The sequence below is a fragment of the Aulostomus chinensis genome, chromosome 13 (genome assembly GCF_037954235.1).
Source record: "Aulostomus chinensis isolate RoL2024-O1b breed Wild chromosome 13, RoL_Achi_v1.0, whole genome shotgun sequence".
Taxonomy (NCBI): Eukaryota; Metazoa; Chordata; class Actinopteri; order Syngnathiformes; family Aulostomidae; genus Aulostomus; species Aulostomus chinensis.
In genome coordinates, this window is record NC_141332.1 from 9,892,089 (window position 1) to 9,908,864 (window position 16,776).

Below are 16,776 nucleotides of genomic sequence, written 5' to 3' on the forward strand. Positions count from 1 at the left end.
AGGAGAGAAAGAAATGCATTTATAAAACAGATATTTCTTTTAAGGTTGAAGGCTGCTGCTATAATTATTATCATTGTCGTTATTATTTTACCACTTGATTGATAGGCAGATTTAAGGTCCAAGTGAATGCTACTGCTCTGTTTATCCATTTCTAATAAAGTTGTTATTTGAAGTGTTTACCTTTGATGCAGGCAGGCAAAGTTACATTCAGCTGAAGAGCGCTGATCGCTCTTCACTGTATAATCATATTGTTGTTAATAATTAATATTGTTTCATTCCACTTTTCATTTATATGTGACAAATTATGTGTCGTTCTCTCTCAGCGAATTTGCCAAGTCTTTAACTTCTTTGTCTTTTTCAATAAACGATATTTAGGTGTGTAATTAATTTCTTTCACTAGAAACACAATTGATTCATTAAAAAAGGAGGATTCTCCTTATCATTTCCCCAGAAGGTTTGCACCCACAATTTCCTGTTCTATTTCAAGCATATAAACTGTTCACTCGAGTCCAATCCCAATCAGGACACATTTAATGATAATGGTGGATTCACTAAGCTATTCAAAGTTAGTTGACCTTACAAAATTGAAATGAAAGGAAATTAATTTTCATTGAAGTTAACAAAATGCTTCATAGCCAATGACAATTTAGCAAAGCTTGAATGGCCTTATACTGCCTCATGAACAACTTTTGCTGTAAACACACTTTCACACTTAAGTGTGTTAATGTTGGTTATTACAGACCTGCGAGGAAGCTGTAAAACTGCTTTAGTGAGCAACAACAAACATCATTTTATTATCCAATTAATAAAACTCATTCCTTGTATCTCCCAGACTATTATACTGTGTGTTCAAAGAGTTTAGAATAAGAAAAAAGCAGGATTCTTTCTTCTTAGAAGCCATTACTGGACAATAGATATTGATTCCTGCTGCACTACGCATTGGAATACACTACGGTGATCCATTTATCTGTTAATCTGTCTGCGACAAGAGGTGGAGAGCCAAAGCGGACGAGAGCCAATACACCAAAGTCTACACAACATTTTATAAACTAATTAATCAATGCGGGGCCTGAGCTGAGGCCAAAAATCTACAGGAGGAGAGTAGAAGAGCAACACTGCCACCTGCTGGCATCAGGCTCCACCTCATTAAAGAGCAATGGAAGCTCTGGCACCCACAGTGGCATTAAGATGAGAAAACAGGCCCTGCCAAATGCTGTCATATTGTGTTTTCTGGTTAAAAGAGACGACCACTGATTCAGCTGTTGTGAAGCTGAGGGAGATGAGCATATGGCTGCAGTAACTAAGACAGAATTTGCCGGCAAGCTGGCAACGAAAACTATAATTCATAGACTTAATAGAGATGGAATTTTTTTTTCTCAGCAGTGTTCAAGGTTAGTCTCTGATTTATGTAAGATACGTGGATTAAATCCCTTTGTTGATAATACCCTGTCAACTGCCAGCAACCTCCGTGAGCTCTTATTTTTATTCCAAGGTTTCTATGGAATCTATTCTATTTTACTTCTGCATTGCTTTGGCTTTACACAGTCTATTGACTCAAATGATATATATTTAAAAAAAAATCTCCTCCCACCCCCGACAATGACGTGGCTTATACACTCCAGAGTGAACACATTTTAATCATTGTGCTGAAACAGTTTTTTTCTCCTTCTCTGTGTATAAAGATAATTATATCAATACAAAGCATCAAAGTGTTCATTTTTGTTTTCTTTACTATCATTGTACTTAGTAATAGCAGTCGGTACAGTCGTAGTAGTGGAGGAAACAGCTAACCTTTGTCAGTACGGGAACTCCTCAGGATTCCAGAGTTGCATGCAATGCAAACATCGTATATCTACCTTTCTCTTTATTTATTAATTGATTTATCAATTAATACATGTATTTATGTATAATAATGTTGTTATAATTATCATTCTAATTGTTATTATTGTTGTTGTTAGAATTATCATTATCATTATTATTATTATTATTATTAGGAGGCAGCATGGCTCAGAGGGAGAGTGGCCGTTTAGTAGTAACTGAGGGGTCGCTGGTTCAATCCTCACTTCCCCCAGTGACCATGTCCAAGTGCCCTTGAGCAAGATACTGAGCCCCTAATTGCTCCTGGTGGCCCTGTGATGGACTGGCGACCCTTCCAGGGTGAACCCCGCCTCTCACCCAATGTCAGCTGGGATAGGCTCCAGCCCCCCCCCCCCCCCGTGACCTTTAACAGATAAGCAGCATAAAAAAATGGATGAATGTATTGTTATTATTATTATTATTATTATTATTATCATCATTATTATTATTATCATTATTATTATTATGTAGCTTTTATTATGTAGCGGTACAGTACCTACTCAGTATTTTTGAAATTGGACATATTTTCAGGTATGATACAGGAATAAATCTTACAAAAGGAATAATTCCAAAAGGTCCATTTTCAAAGGCGAGTATGTTTTACATTAAAAGGCTCCTTTTGAAGTGAAATGACACTTTGAATTGAATGCAGCACCATCCTCCACCTATCGCAGCGACTCTTTGCAGGATAAATTGATTTGAGATCAGTGGAAACTTACTTTCTATGCCTCTGGAGACTGGAAAGAACTTCAACAAATGTCATGCATCATTCTCAACAATGATAATGTGATTATCTCCAAATCCTCAAAGCATTTGTTGGTGTTTACATGGGTGTGTCATCATAACATGAACAAACTGCAAAAATATATTTAGCTTATCCTCAAGCTTGGCTTTGGTTCACATATGACTACCTTAACACGCAGGCCATTGGAAGGAGATCATGTCCTACAGCATCCGCAGCCGCCAGTAAACAGCAAGTCATGCAATGCTAATTAAATGGAGCTATAAACTTGACTCATCAGCTTTATAGATGGATATGAGAGGTGGAGGTGTCACCTGTAGACTTGCTAAGTACAACTGACCATATTTAGAGAGTGAATTCAGCATGTCTTGGTAGAAACGTGTCAAAACCTGCTTCATCATCCATTTTACTCTGAATGGGACCATTTTTTTATAAAATGAACATCATCTTTACTGAAGATAATTTGAAGCTGACAAATCAGATCCTCAATTAATTTAGATTGAAAAGAAAGAAATGAATACAGAGGAAATAAATTGAATGGGAAGTAGCGTCATTTAAGTTCCATCACTTACGTCCAAACAGGCTTTAGTTTTCAAACTCACATTCACTTCTTCTTTCCGGTCCATCAAATCATCAAATCCCTCGCTGTGATAGTGCATGTATTTATGCTACGTGTGTGTGTGTGTGTGTGTGTGTGTGTGTGTGTGTGTGTGTGTGTGTGTGTGTGTGAGCAGGTGTTACCGACCAGCTCCATATTTCCAACCACATTTATGCCACGTTTTAGCCATTTTCTGCTTGTTTTGGCTTTATGTTAATGACCCGGTACCATGAGACCATCCCTTCCAAAGAGATTGAATAAACATTAAAGGCTGTGAAATGTCTTTCTAATTGGGTCAACATTCACTTTCCTACTATTTGGAGGAATTTTCATTCTTTTTCCATCAGGTAATTTCTCCGACCAATCGCCTCATTGACACCCCACACACACCCACACACACACAAACATACAAACACACACGCACACACACGCACACACACACACACACACTAACCTGCTGAAATCTTTTAATTAACTGATTGTGGCTATTACCGTAATACATAAATTAAATTATTTTCAAAAGGTTTTCAAAACAATTAACTACACATCCAAATCCAAAGGAATATAACTGCTGCTATATTACACAAATGTTTCCCATTTACACACGACTACAACAAGTCTCAGCGAGCAGTGTTCATTCATAACTAGCAAGTAGTTACCAATAATGTGAGACGAACAAACTTTGGGATGGATGTTTGAGTTGCAACCTCGGAGTGACTATTGAGCACTTCCTGCTGTGAGAACAACTGCTGACGATTCTTGTTGCAGTAAAGTGATGGAAGATCTTTACAGTAATAACTGTCCCACTTACCAGTCAAGAGCACAGACCCTTCCCCAAAGAACGATTCTGGCCAAATCCTCCAAGGCCAGCCCACGCCCTCCATTTCCTCTGGCTCAGGGCTCTTGTGTGTAAGTGGTATATAAATGTCCTGCCTCATATCATCGACTGACTGTGAACCGAAGCCCCTCCGAAACCAAAACGCTCAGCAAATCTTGACACATTCCCTCTGCTTTTCCAGAATCAGAATGCCCTCATTGTCACTTTATGCAGGTACAATGAGATTAAAAACCCTCACCAATATCAGCGCAACAGACAGCGTCAAAACATATGAGAAGTATATACAATATAGTCATAGATGCACGGTGTACAATGTTGAGGAATAAATATGGTGTATATACAGATTAGAAAATAAACATATTTTGCACATAGATGTGTGTTGTCCGTGAGTGGGTGGAATATTGCACATGGTTAGAACACACCGTAATGTTGGAATATTACACAAGGGGGAAAATCAGTGCATGTTACAGTTCAGTGGTGGTTATAGCTTTTGGGGAAAAAAAGCTGTTCATAAGTCTGTTTGTTTTAGTCCACAGTTGCATCCTTCCACTTCTGTACATGTTTGTGCGGTGGAGAATTAATTGCCAGTGTGATTAGCACAAATTAGTTTTTCTTCATTTCCCCTTTTATCTGAATGGACAAAAGAAATGAGCAACGAAGCGCTGCTAGGCAGAGAATTACTTTTATGCCAGTTGGACCTCATAAAAGGTCAAGACAGATGATTTTTCAGCTCCAGAGGCTGATGTCACTGTCTGACTCTTCCTGGCTGAAAAAAGAACAGAGACCTTGAATACTAAGAGAGAAGAAGGGCTGCAGACTGTGTTTGGAGGCTTGGCGTGATCAGAGAAAAACATTCAACCTCAGCGATTAACTCTGATATTTAATAACCAGAAATTAGCGATTGAGCATCCTGTACAAAGGATTACAATGCATATTCACTACTAAAAATGGCATGTAAGTTGTTGACATTTTAATAGGATGTAGTGAGATTTTAGCAGAGGTGCTAGACTTTGATTGAGGGAAAGTACATCACAGTCTTTCTTCTTGTCTGCTGAGTGCCACTTACTGTCTTACTTGCCTCCTCTTGCTGCAGGAGTGCAAAGGGGCATATTAAAGCGCTGGGTTGAAGATACATTTTTATTGTATTTTTATCATCCTGCCAACTTTTTAGACTTGCTAAAAATGTCATTTTTCACTTTGAGTAATAAATTCCAGCAATTTGGATCTAGTTGAATTCTGCCGCTTCTCCCAGGTAGAGGAAGGTAAAACAGCGGTAGTACATTGCAGTACATTTTGGTAAATGGAAAATTGAGGAAAAACTGTACAGAGTGTCTGTTTAAAAACTCAAACGCATCATTCGGTATAATCCAGCTGTTCTTATCATTCAATCATATGTTCAATCATTTGCAAACAATTTGATTTGAGCAAAAAAGTACTGAACTAAAACAGCTTCACTTCTACAGCATGTACCTTTGCCAGGACTCTTCCTGGAATTTATGCTGCACACCATGAAGCATCAGTCAGAAATGCTGGAAAAGCAACAGCTGCCATATGATTCAAACCGAGAAAATGTGATTAATCTTTAGGGTTTTGACTGAATTTATTCCAGAGAACAAACAAGTCATTGGGATGTGTTCATATTTCATCCACCTGATTTTTAATCAGTGAGCACAGACTGTCTAGAAAAGGACAGAGACACGCACAGGGGGCGATTTCCAACATTCAGTATTTCTCATGTGTAAGAAGCATATGGATTTTCAAGACATCTCCAAATCTGAATGTAGAGCAGGCTTCAATATGCTACCATTGTTTCAGATTTAACTTTTCTGAATTGACCTGGTACCACCATGAAAATACTGCATGTCAGAAAGCGTGTCTGTGCACACACGTATGTGTTCTCCCCTCATTGTGTGTGGTGGGGCATAATGAATGGGATATAATTTGGAGGGATTGGTGTTGATGAGCATCTGGATTTTAACATTGGAGACGAAGGGGAACATGGGGAATTAGGGAGTAAGTGTGAGCCACACTTAACAGAATGTGACAGCCGCAAAATGACACGGTTTGACACCAGAGTCGGGATGTCATGTTGTGTGCGCCCACACAAAAATCCCCACACAGACGTAAGCACACTTAGAGAAAAGTGGGTACATACTGAAGAGACAATTTCATCTATTCCAGCAAAAACACATTAATATTTATGTGGCTCTATTTCAGATGCACACAAACACACGGCCCCAGTCAGTAGGGCTTTCTTAGTCAGACAGGAACACATTTGAGCCCCAGCCTTAATGTCACATCCTGAACCACTGCTGTCGAGCAGGGGCAGTCTCTCGACATGTCTTAGAGTCAAGACGCCTAGGTTCCATGACATGAGTATGTCCTGATATCCTTTGATCAAATGTAATGTTCATTTGTTGACAAGAAGCAGGCTAAAACATTTCATATGCTACCTTTTTTATAGAATTTGTTGACTTCAAGTAGAAAAAAAAAAACAGTGGTTGCAGCAAGAAGGTTCGAGTCCCGGCTTGAGCACAGGATCTTTCTGTGTGAGTCTCCATGTTCTCCCTGTTCCTGCGTGGGTTCTCTCTGGTACTCCAGCTTCCTCCCACAGTCCAAAGACATCAAGAGGGGACGAGGCTGATTGATACTTAAATTGACCGTAGGTGTGACTGTGAGTGTGAATGGTTGTTCGTCTATATGTGTTGGCTCATCCAGGGGGGAACCCCGTCTCTTGCCCAACGGCAACTGGAGTAGGCTCCGCCCCTGACACAGGATAAGTGAAGAAAATGGATGGATGGAAAAAACAGGACTGAAGTGAGACTTCAACTTCTGGAGGTTTCATGAACCTATATTGGAGGCTACTTTGAGAGAGCGTAGGTGAGCTCATCCAAAACCAGTGTTATGTGCCATATTTTTCAATGTTTGGATCTGCTGCAAAATCTAATGGGTTCTTCTTGGCCCATATTACACTCCTTCACCATATTTGGTGCAATTAAGCCTCCTGCTAACACACAAGCAGAACTGGTAAAATTACCTTCTTGATGTGGGTAATTATAAATTATATAAATTATAAAACTAACTTGTGACTAAAGCTAATATGCATGTTTTTCAAAAGACTAAATCAAAATCTGCTGTCCAAAAACCAAAGAGATGCATTACGGCTGACCAATAAATCAAGGTCAATTTTCATCAACAAAAATTAGACTAAATTAGTGGTGGTTTTCAAGTCCAATGTTTCCTCTTTTTTGACAAATGTAAAAAATAAAAAGCAGACAGAAAGACAAAAAGTACCTCAGTATCTACTAGACAGAAAATATAAACAATAAAATTAAAATCGAATAAACGACCACCTAAATGTTAAGATAAATCAGCTTTTCTTTGACTAAGATAGGACTAAAATAATCTGGCATTTAGTCAGCAAAATAAAACAGGATGAGAATGACTAAAGTCAGGACTAAATTAAAAATAGCTACTAAAATTAACACTAATCCAAAAGAAGTTGTGTAAAAGCTTACAACCTTTGAACATCCTTCTCAAGTTCTGACATTAAAAAAAGACACTCGGGAATGTCAAAAAAATAAAGCCAGGTAGTATTCTAAAGTTTAATTCTTAATACCATACAATTGCACTACACCCACGTACTCCATCTTAAAATCACACTTGAGAGGAAACGGCACCGATCCTCCATTCTTTCTTGTCTTTGTCACATCATTTTAAAAGAAGATGAGCTGCCTGATCAAGGATTCACCTCACACATGAATTGAATATGAGCAAGAAAAACCTTGTCATGAACAGCCCTCCTCCAAACACACACACACACACAAACACTCAGCTAGTTACAGTTAATCTACTAATGCCAGAGGTTAAGGGTCAAGAAATAATAGTAAAAGAACTTTATGTGCGGGACATCATCACCTTGGTCCACCACTTAATCCTTGCGATGCTGCATGTATCAGCATATACACCATGACCACTAAGACTCCAAACATAAGCGTATGAAATATTTATGTAGTTCACTCTGTGCCAGCATACAGTATTTCAGAAGGGAATGCTCACAGAGAGCAATGTAAAGCAGATTTTTAAAAGCACATGTGCATCAGTTTAGCAGCTCTCATAAGCAAATTTGGCACACAGCGATAGCTGAGGTCATCCAAGGTGGAAAACAAGCTTCTACCACCGCCCGCTTCATCTCGCTCGTTCTAAAACAGGAGCGGCCAAACTTTTTACTTTGGTGATACAAAACTCAAAGTAAATGGTGGCCAAAGCAAACGCATAACGTATTCTTTAAATGCCTTTTTTTTGTGTTTCACGTCTTAATTTTTGTTTTTATTTCACTCGTGCCAAACTGACGAACGTCACACTGCTGCCTGATCAAAAGAAAAAGAATGACAAACTGATGAATTATTAAAGAAGATCCTACATATTCAAAGAGCATTTTTACTTCACAAAAAAGAATGCGTAAACTGTAATCATATATTTGTCGTTATCAGGTCTGTTATTTCTTTATCTATTTACAGCTAATGGACCAAATCAAACCTTATGTTACGACAACTTTGGCAGAATTATGAGCTATTTCCCAATGACCGGCTAATAGTCCCTAAGCTGGACACATTAAGATGTAAGTCGCACAACAAAAAGATGATGTGGAGAGAGGAAGAGGGAGAAATAAGAAGAGACAGACAGAAAGACTGAGAGAGAGAGAGAGAGAGAGAGAGAGAGAACTGCTGCAGGATGACGGCGACAGATGAGAACCAGCGCTGACAAGCGCTCGGTGATGGTAGTTTATCAGCATCTGGTCCGCAGGGTCACTCCAGCGCTCTGACTCCCTCTCTCATCCATCTCCATCTCCCTCCTCTCTCTCTCTCTCTCTCTCTCTTTTCTCTCTCCCTCCAACTCTTAGCATGACAGTTGTGACTGAGCACCAAATTGCGCCAGCGGTGTTGCTCACATATAAAGGTAAGCTCATGTCCACGTGGGTGATTAAGACAAGAGAAACAAGGGTGACAATCGCTGTCGATAATTTGGGAGATAAATTAAAGCAGATACTTTATTGCTTTGGCGTTAACATATTTAAAACGCCAACCTCCTTGTGGATTTACTCCAACACTCCTCCTTGCTGATTAAATGTGCTGCTTCATGATAAAATACAGCCTCGGTGAAGCGGAGAGGAGCGAGTCAGTGGAGGCCAAGCTCACACTGCATGTGTACGACACCTTAATTGCATCAATGATTATCCCTCCACATTACGCCTTCCCTGCTCATATTTATAGTTGTGTCCAATTTTCATTATGCCCTTCATTATGGAACATAAATAACCTGCGTAAATGTGCCGACACGCCCAATAACATTGCCAAGCGATATCCATCTTGTTCCCAGTGATTCGACATTACCTGGCTGAATTATGTCTATTAGTTGCTTGTGGCCCCGCCCACTCCATCAGGGAAGCAGTTCCTCGATGACAGCATTAACTTTTAAGGCTTTATTGCATCTTCTTTACCCAACACATGCCATCAATCCACTTAATGGCTACCATGACCTCTTTCATCGTGTTTCATAAAATAAAAATATGAATAAAGCCCATTACGGTCTCTATTGTAGAGAGTCGGAGTGATAAATCAGAGAGGTTCTATTAGAGCGATTGCCTCTGAGACAAGTCAAGTTGGCCTCATTAAATCATCCGCGCTGTTTGCTTTATTATTACTCTTTTTTATCCTGCTTTAATGTTGGAATCTTTAACTTTCAGCACGTTCAGAGTCGTATATCAGTCCCTTTTTGAACAGCAGCCAGTTGTTAGTGGGTCAGCTTCTGAGCCAATATTTACCCTCGCCGTTCAGTGTGTCTGGTCTCGCTCACTTGTAGGGTCCTGCGCTAGAGATATTTGTCAGGATAAGAGTGGAATCCTGCAACTGTTGCTCATGCTGAAATAAAAATCAGCTTGTCTGTTCACCTCAGACTGTTAATTCTAACAATGGGACACTACAAGAATCACCTCTCACTGAATTTTATGAGGTCTTACCACCCACAGAGATGCAAGTCCAACTGTGCTAAATGTGCCAGTCATGCAGATAAAACTTTGATAGAATGCAGCCACAATCATAGACTATAACTTCTAGAAAAAGTTAGTTAGTTTGCAGGATTTATACCCTGTTGACACAAGTAGGAACAGTGCTACATCCCTCAATACCAAATACATAAACCTTATACCTGCTTAAATCAGTACTCTTATTTCAAATAAGGATCTATATTATGTGGTGGAAACATATTTCCGTTTTCTTTAGCTTATTATCTTATCTAAGCAGAAAACTATATATTAGCTTTCTAATGCTTTCTTTCAAACTTAAAAAAAAAACAAAAACAATGATCTGGTGAATTGATCTGATGTCTATTTGGTGATGAATATGAACATACAAGTTGTAAAGCAGACTGATTAAACTTAGTGTAAAAAAAATATGTATTAGACATGACAGTTTTTTAATATGTAGTCGCACACCTAGACGTCACTCCACAGAGTGGTGGACAAATGAGTCCTGAAACTCAGAAACAAGTCAGCATTGATAAAACATCTGGTTCTTTGTCTCAAAGTCTATGTTTTTTTGTTTGTTTGTTTGTTTGTTTGTTTTTTGCCTGGTGGTGCAGTGGTCAGCACTGTCGCCTCACAGCAAGAAGGTTTGGGGTTCAAGTCCCGGCTCGGGCACGGGATCTTTCTGTGTGGAGTCTGCATGTTCTCCCTGTTCCTGTGTGGGTTCTCTCTGGTACTCCAGCTTCCTCCCACAGTCCAAAGACATCAAGAGGGGACGAGGCTGATTGATACTCTAAATTGACTGTAGGTGTGACTGTGAGTGTGAATGGTTGTCTGTCTCTATGTGTTGGTCCTGTGATGGACTGGCGACCTGTCCAGGGTGAACCCCGCCTCTCACCTGAAAGCCGCTGTGATAGGCTCCAGCCCCTCTGTGACCCTCAACAGGATAAGCGGAAGAAAATGGATGGATGGATGTTTTTTGCCTGAGAAAAGTCTGTGGTTCAGCCTGAAACTACAGAGGTTGTCATATACGTGAAACATCATCATGGCAAAAAACAGAAGATGCCCAAACCTGACTAGTGATGATGCATCCGTTGTGTAGTTTGTGATATAATGTTAGCTTAACACTGTGACTGTATTTACGCATCAAAATCATAAAAATAGAGGTAATTTGTAAATATTAAGAAAGAATATGTAATACCTGAGGAACACTATTGCTTTGTGCCAGCACAGAGAGCCTGAAAGTCTGGCTCAAGCTCATGCCATAAATATGCAACAATGTCCCTCTTCTACAATAAATGTTCTACACATAGTTCACGACCATTCCCCATTGCATAATCCTAATTTTCATCATATTCACTATTTAAGCGTGACGCTCGCCAGCCGGATGACTTTGAAAAACAATAGCACACAGAAAGTAGAAGAGAGAATCTGAGCATTTGTTTCAGTAAACTAGACTATATTTACAGTGGAAGTATTGATTGGTTAAAAAGCTCTGGACCCAGATACTGTAAAATTACAGACAAATTGTACCTGTCTGGGTAGAATTCCCGTCTCTTAAGTGGTTTAAAAAAAAAACAAAACTCAGATTACTCTGTTTACCCCTCTGCGTTCCTTGTAATTCTTTTTTGTGGCGACTCAGGGCGAGTCGGCTTTGACTTCGAACAATGATCTTGTTCTTCACCACTGGGCAAAAATCTACATTCATTAATGGCTAACAACCCTTCTGATTGAGCGTCACATTTAGTTTGTTGTTGGGGCATTCCAGACCGGATCGAGCTAGGACGCAGTAATGATAAATGGAATTACGGTTAACAAAAACACTATCACTGGCTGTGGTGCAAAGGCCTTTCAGTAAATTCGTAATTTGAAGATCTAACATTGCCCTTGAATTGTTAAGGCACAACTGGGACGGGAGGGGGTGGGACGGGGGGACGGGGGGAATTAATTTCAGATATTACCAAACAGCGGGGTACACAGCTCCCAGGGCGCCACAGACAAAATCTTTCATCCTAGCTAAAAAAAAATTGAATGGGGATTTAAGCAGAACACAGATAATTCAATCTTTATCTGGGGAAAGCCGCTGTGAAATGTTAAGTTTCATTGGGATCCTTCTCAAAGGAGGACTCTGGAATGAAAGGACACATCTGAGGCATCTCTCGACTGCTCTCCAGCAAAAGACTGAAACAAATGCGTAGACACACATACACACAACATAAAAGGTTCTCATCAACATATCAAAGCTGAAGTGCCTCCTGTTCAACATGCTAAATGCCACCCAGTGGAAGCCAATGAGACAACGCAGTCCCTCTCTGCAACTAAACACTACTTGTACACACACTCACATATGTGTGTGTGTGAGTGTGTGTGTGTGTGTGTGTGTGTTGCATTGACAGCTCCAGCAGATAGCAGACGGTTACAGATCAAGATAACTCTCAGGTGTCAGGTACACATGCATGTACACAAACATGGGCACGTTTGGAATTCTGCCCCAGCACCTCTTTCTCCTCAGCGCTGGAGGGAATGAGGCAAATAACTCTGATTAAATGGATTCCAAAATAATGGCATGTACCTCCTGTAAAGTTGTCAACATGCATCTCATCCACTATAGTTTGGAGGCTGTTACAGTGAGTCAATATGCAATTTAAGGACGGTTGATTGATTGATTGATTGATTGACCTTTGCCTTGACGGTGCTGAAATCCCTTTATCTGTTGGTTTTTGCCTCCTTTCTTGTCCAAAAATCAGCATCTGTTTTTAATCCCACTCATAGGTATCGCTGTAGGTCTGCTGTCTCTTCTTTATCTCTAAGAGCAGGGGGAGACGGTACTCAGTTGGGGGGGTAATACCAGCCACATCAATTTGTCCACACACACATAAACATTCAGCATAGGCAGGTATTGAAGACTCATTTATCCTGAAGCAAAAGATGAAGCTTGATAAGAATGACGACTCTTTCTCATTAGCGACATGTATACAAACATACACAAAAATGGTGTAAACGTTCGCTCTAAAACTCAGAAATAAGTGAGCACAACTGAACGTCTCGGTCTTGTCTGTGGGCCTAGGGGATTGGTTGGAATACGTCCATAAATATCAAACGCATTAACATGTATTCATGAGTGACAAAAGCGATCGGTTACAGGTGTGTCGGCAGTGAGAAGCAGGTTAAAGTTGCGCAGAGTATAATTTAATGCACATTAGCAGCAACAGAGACTTGATATTCCACCCGCAGTAACCACTATACTCCAACAAGGAGCTTGAGGCTAGTCTTGGAGATGTTGAGGCTGTGCATCAGAACTGTAGTTCACTCATCACACAAAGTTAGCACTGTACCACGAGTGATTATTGTTTTAAAAATGTGGTGTTCATGAGTGAAGATGAGCTTGCTGGATAAAACAAGCGATCCTTATAAAATGTTATTCTGCACAGAGTTTATTTTCTGCAATAATCCAAATATAATCAAAAAATCCTTTTGGCTTTCGGTCACAGGAACCCATGGTAATACTAACTGCCAGGCTGGCCTACAAATATACGTCTACATTCTAGTATGTAACACCCTTAGGTGAAATGATACTGCTATTTTTAAGACAGTTGCAAACATAAAAACGGATGCTGTCAGCATCAACAAATTCAAGGCAGAGTGAATCAACACCCTCCTGCAGTGAGAAATGGAAGAGATGAAGCACTTTTCAAGCTGATGAAACGTGTCATTGAAGGGTTATAATACCCACTGGGGGGGGGGGGGGGGGGGGGTCAAAATACAAAGAGACAGCGTTCTTCTCTCGGTCAGATGTGACGAGAAAAAAAGGATCAATCCATCAAACTAAAAGCTACTGGAGAAAAACAGCAATTTAAATTAAGTTTTCTTGTCTCAGGCTGAGCTGGACTTGAAAAGGCCAGCCACACTAGGGTTTAAATAGATATCTATTTTTCTGGCTTGATAATCAAACTGGCGATCATTCTTTCCTGCATCAACTCTCTCTCGGGGACATTTGCAACATGTACTCATTTTCTCAGCTGTCAAACCATGTTCCTACCTAAGCTATGTTCTTCCACCTACCCTGTCAAACTCCTATCTTCCCAAATGTCCCTCAGAAACACACGTTTCGTACACTTTCCTCACTTGATCCGTTATTAATATGTATGTGTGCATTTTGTCGTATGTGTGTGTTCTGTATGGGTCCTGACAAAGGTGGCTGACAAAGTAGGTCATGACAGAGGTTAGTGTGGCATTAGCGCTTGTCACTGGCAGGACAGGAGAGAGCAGACGCCGGGGCAGCCCTCTCACTCACAATCACACACACACCGACAGGCGTTTTCTGAGACTCCACGGCGTTCTGTCATGGATGTGAGCCAACAGGCCATGACACACACGGAGGGCAGTGTCTGGAACAGGCCGGCGTGTCCAGCCTGTCTTTTGCTTGTATGCGCATACTTGCATAAGACAGGGGCACTTGACCCGCCAGACTCTTAACTATTTGCCCTTGGCAAAGATTTAAATTAAGGAAAGAAGTTCTTTTTTGACACTTCTCTTTTCCAGCTGGGAGTCACTTTTAATGGCACCCATAAGATGAATCTTCCAGGAGTCTTTATTCCAGTATCCAGTTCTTAGAGTTGACGTAGAGAAATCTGTCATTACGTCTGCCTTCTTATGGTTCAATCACACACATGAAAACGTAATGATCCAAGCTGTTTCTGTTGTCTGCTGCATCAGTCAACGCTATTTTTCTTTTTAAGTCTCCTCAGTTTCCATCCTCAGAACGTCGGGGATAATTACGAGAGTAGAAAGATTCACTATCAGAGCAGATTAACGGCATCTCACAAGGCTGAACTTCTCACTCCCTTTTATCTCCTCAAATGCAGAAGAAGCAAAGACAAGTTACGCAACTCCCCACCTTAGGGAGCCAACCGACTTTCCTCCCAACTTCTGTCTGCCTCTGCATGTCTAGGGCATCTGTGAGTCCTCTGCTATTTGATGTGCGCGTTTGAAGCAGCCATGCAACCGGGGCGAGAAGGATGTGCCTGTTGTTCACAGCTCTCGCCGCTTTTCTGAGTTCCCTCGAGGAACGTGTTTCAAAGCGTGGCAAAGTTGGACCTTTCCTGGGTCTACATTTAACACCCTCTCAAATCGCAGTGCCAAGGTGCTGTATAGCTTTCCTCTCACCTTTTCCTTTTATCATTCCTCAAAAGACCCTGTTCTCATTAGCTGGGATTTGACATACCTGCCCTCCTTCTACTGTCATTTACCTACAATCTCTCATTTGAAGGGAATTAATATGTGCCCAGAAGCCATTGTATTACTCAAGTGCCGCAGCGAAGACGTAGTCACGTAAGTTAGCATCACACTGGGTTACCTCAACCAAAAGACTATTACATTTTCAGGTATGTTTTTGGCTTATTGGAGAAAATTAATTTTTTAAGTTCATGACAACCTCTATAGTCTTGATTAGCTACTTGTTAGCAACCGCCATTTTTAAGCCACATAAAAAGCTTTTGACATTCCTCGTCGTGGTCTTCACTGAAATATTTTAGGGAGCAGAACCAAACCCTCATGTTTTTATTCAGTTTGTCTTCAACACGGACCTTACATCAGGCATTTAACACATTCAAAATGCAATGCTAAAGTATTTCCATGTTTTAGGACGCCTTCCCGCACCTCAACATGCATGGACTCTCATGTGGTGTTCTTTGTCTTACTTATTACAAGAATATTTAATCATATCAGTTTGATTAAATATTAAACATTTCTTTAATTAACTCTGGAAAATATTTTCACATGAAAAATTCTGGTTTGTTTATGTCTTCTGTTCCCTCATTCAACATGCTCATACAACTGAGGGGCAAATAGCTGAATCGTTAGCTCACATCTCGTCCATTAAACTGTGAATTGACTTCTGTTTTAAAAAGGCATTATAGCTCATTATTTCTATTGTATAAAAGGTTTTTCAACCCTGAATGCTCCCCCATCCTCAACAGCTTCTATCAGCCAAAAGGTTTCCTTTAAGGACAACGTTAATGTTTCCATCATTTCCATAAATGCATTAAGCTCGGGATTCTCTGTCATCCAGAGGGTGCAGAAGACATCTGGACTGAAAACAACTGACACCAAAAGTAAATCTTTGATTGAACATTGCAGCTTGAGGCTGATGACATTTTCCAGAAGTTCTTAGCCTGATGGGTGATTTCTTGGATTGAAAGTAACATTTGAACTGTTTTATAGGGACAAGTTGGATTCATCAGATTTGTTTTTATCTAAAGTTTCCATCTTAAAACTCTTGTAATTACATCTTCACCATTTATGTGTCTAATTAGCATAGCTGTAATGATGCTAACAACAGAAAATAGCTAGTGTAAAGGCGGTATGGTGGTGCAGTGGTCAGCACTGTTGCCTCACAGCAAGAAGGTTTGGGGTTCAAGTCCCGGCTCCATCACGGGATCTTTCTGTGTGGAGTCTGCATGTTCTCCCTGTTCCTGTGTGGGTTCTCTCTGGTACTCCAGCTTCCTCCCACAGTCCAAAGACATCAAGAGGGGACGAGGCTGATTGATACTCTAAATTGACTGTAGGTGTGACTGTGAGTGTGAATGGTTGTCTGTATATACGCGATGGACTGCAAGGATAGGCTCCAGCCCCCCCGACCCTTAACAGGATAAGCGACAGAAAATGGATGGATAGATGGATGATTATTTGATTCTTCCCAATTATGCACAGACTAATTT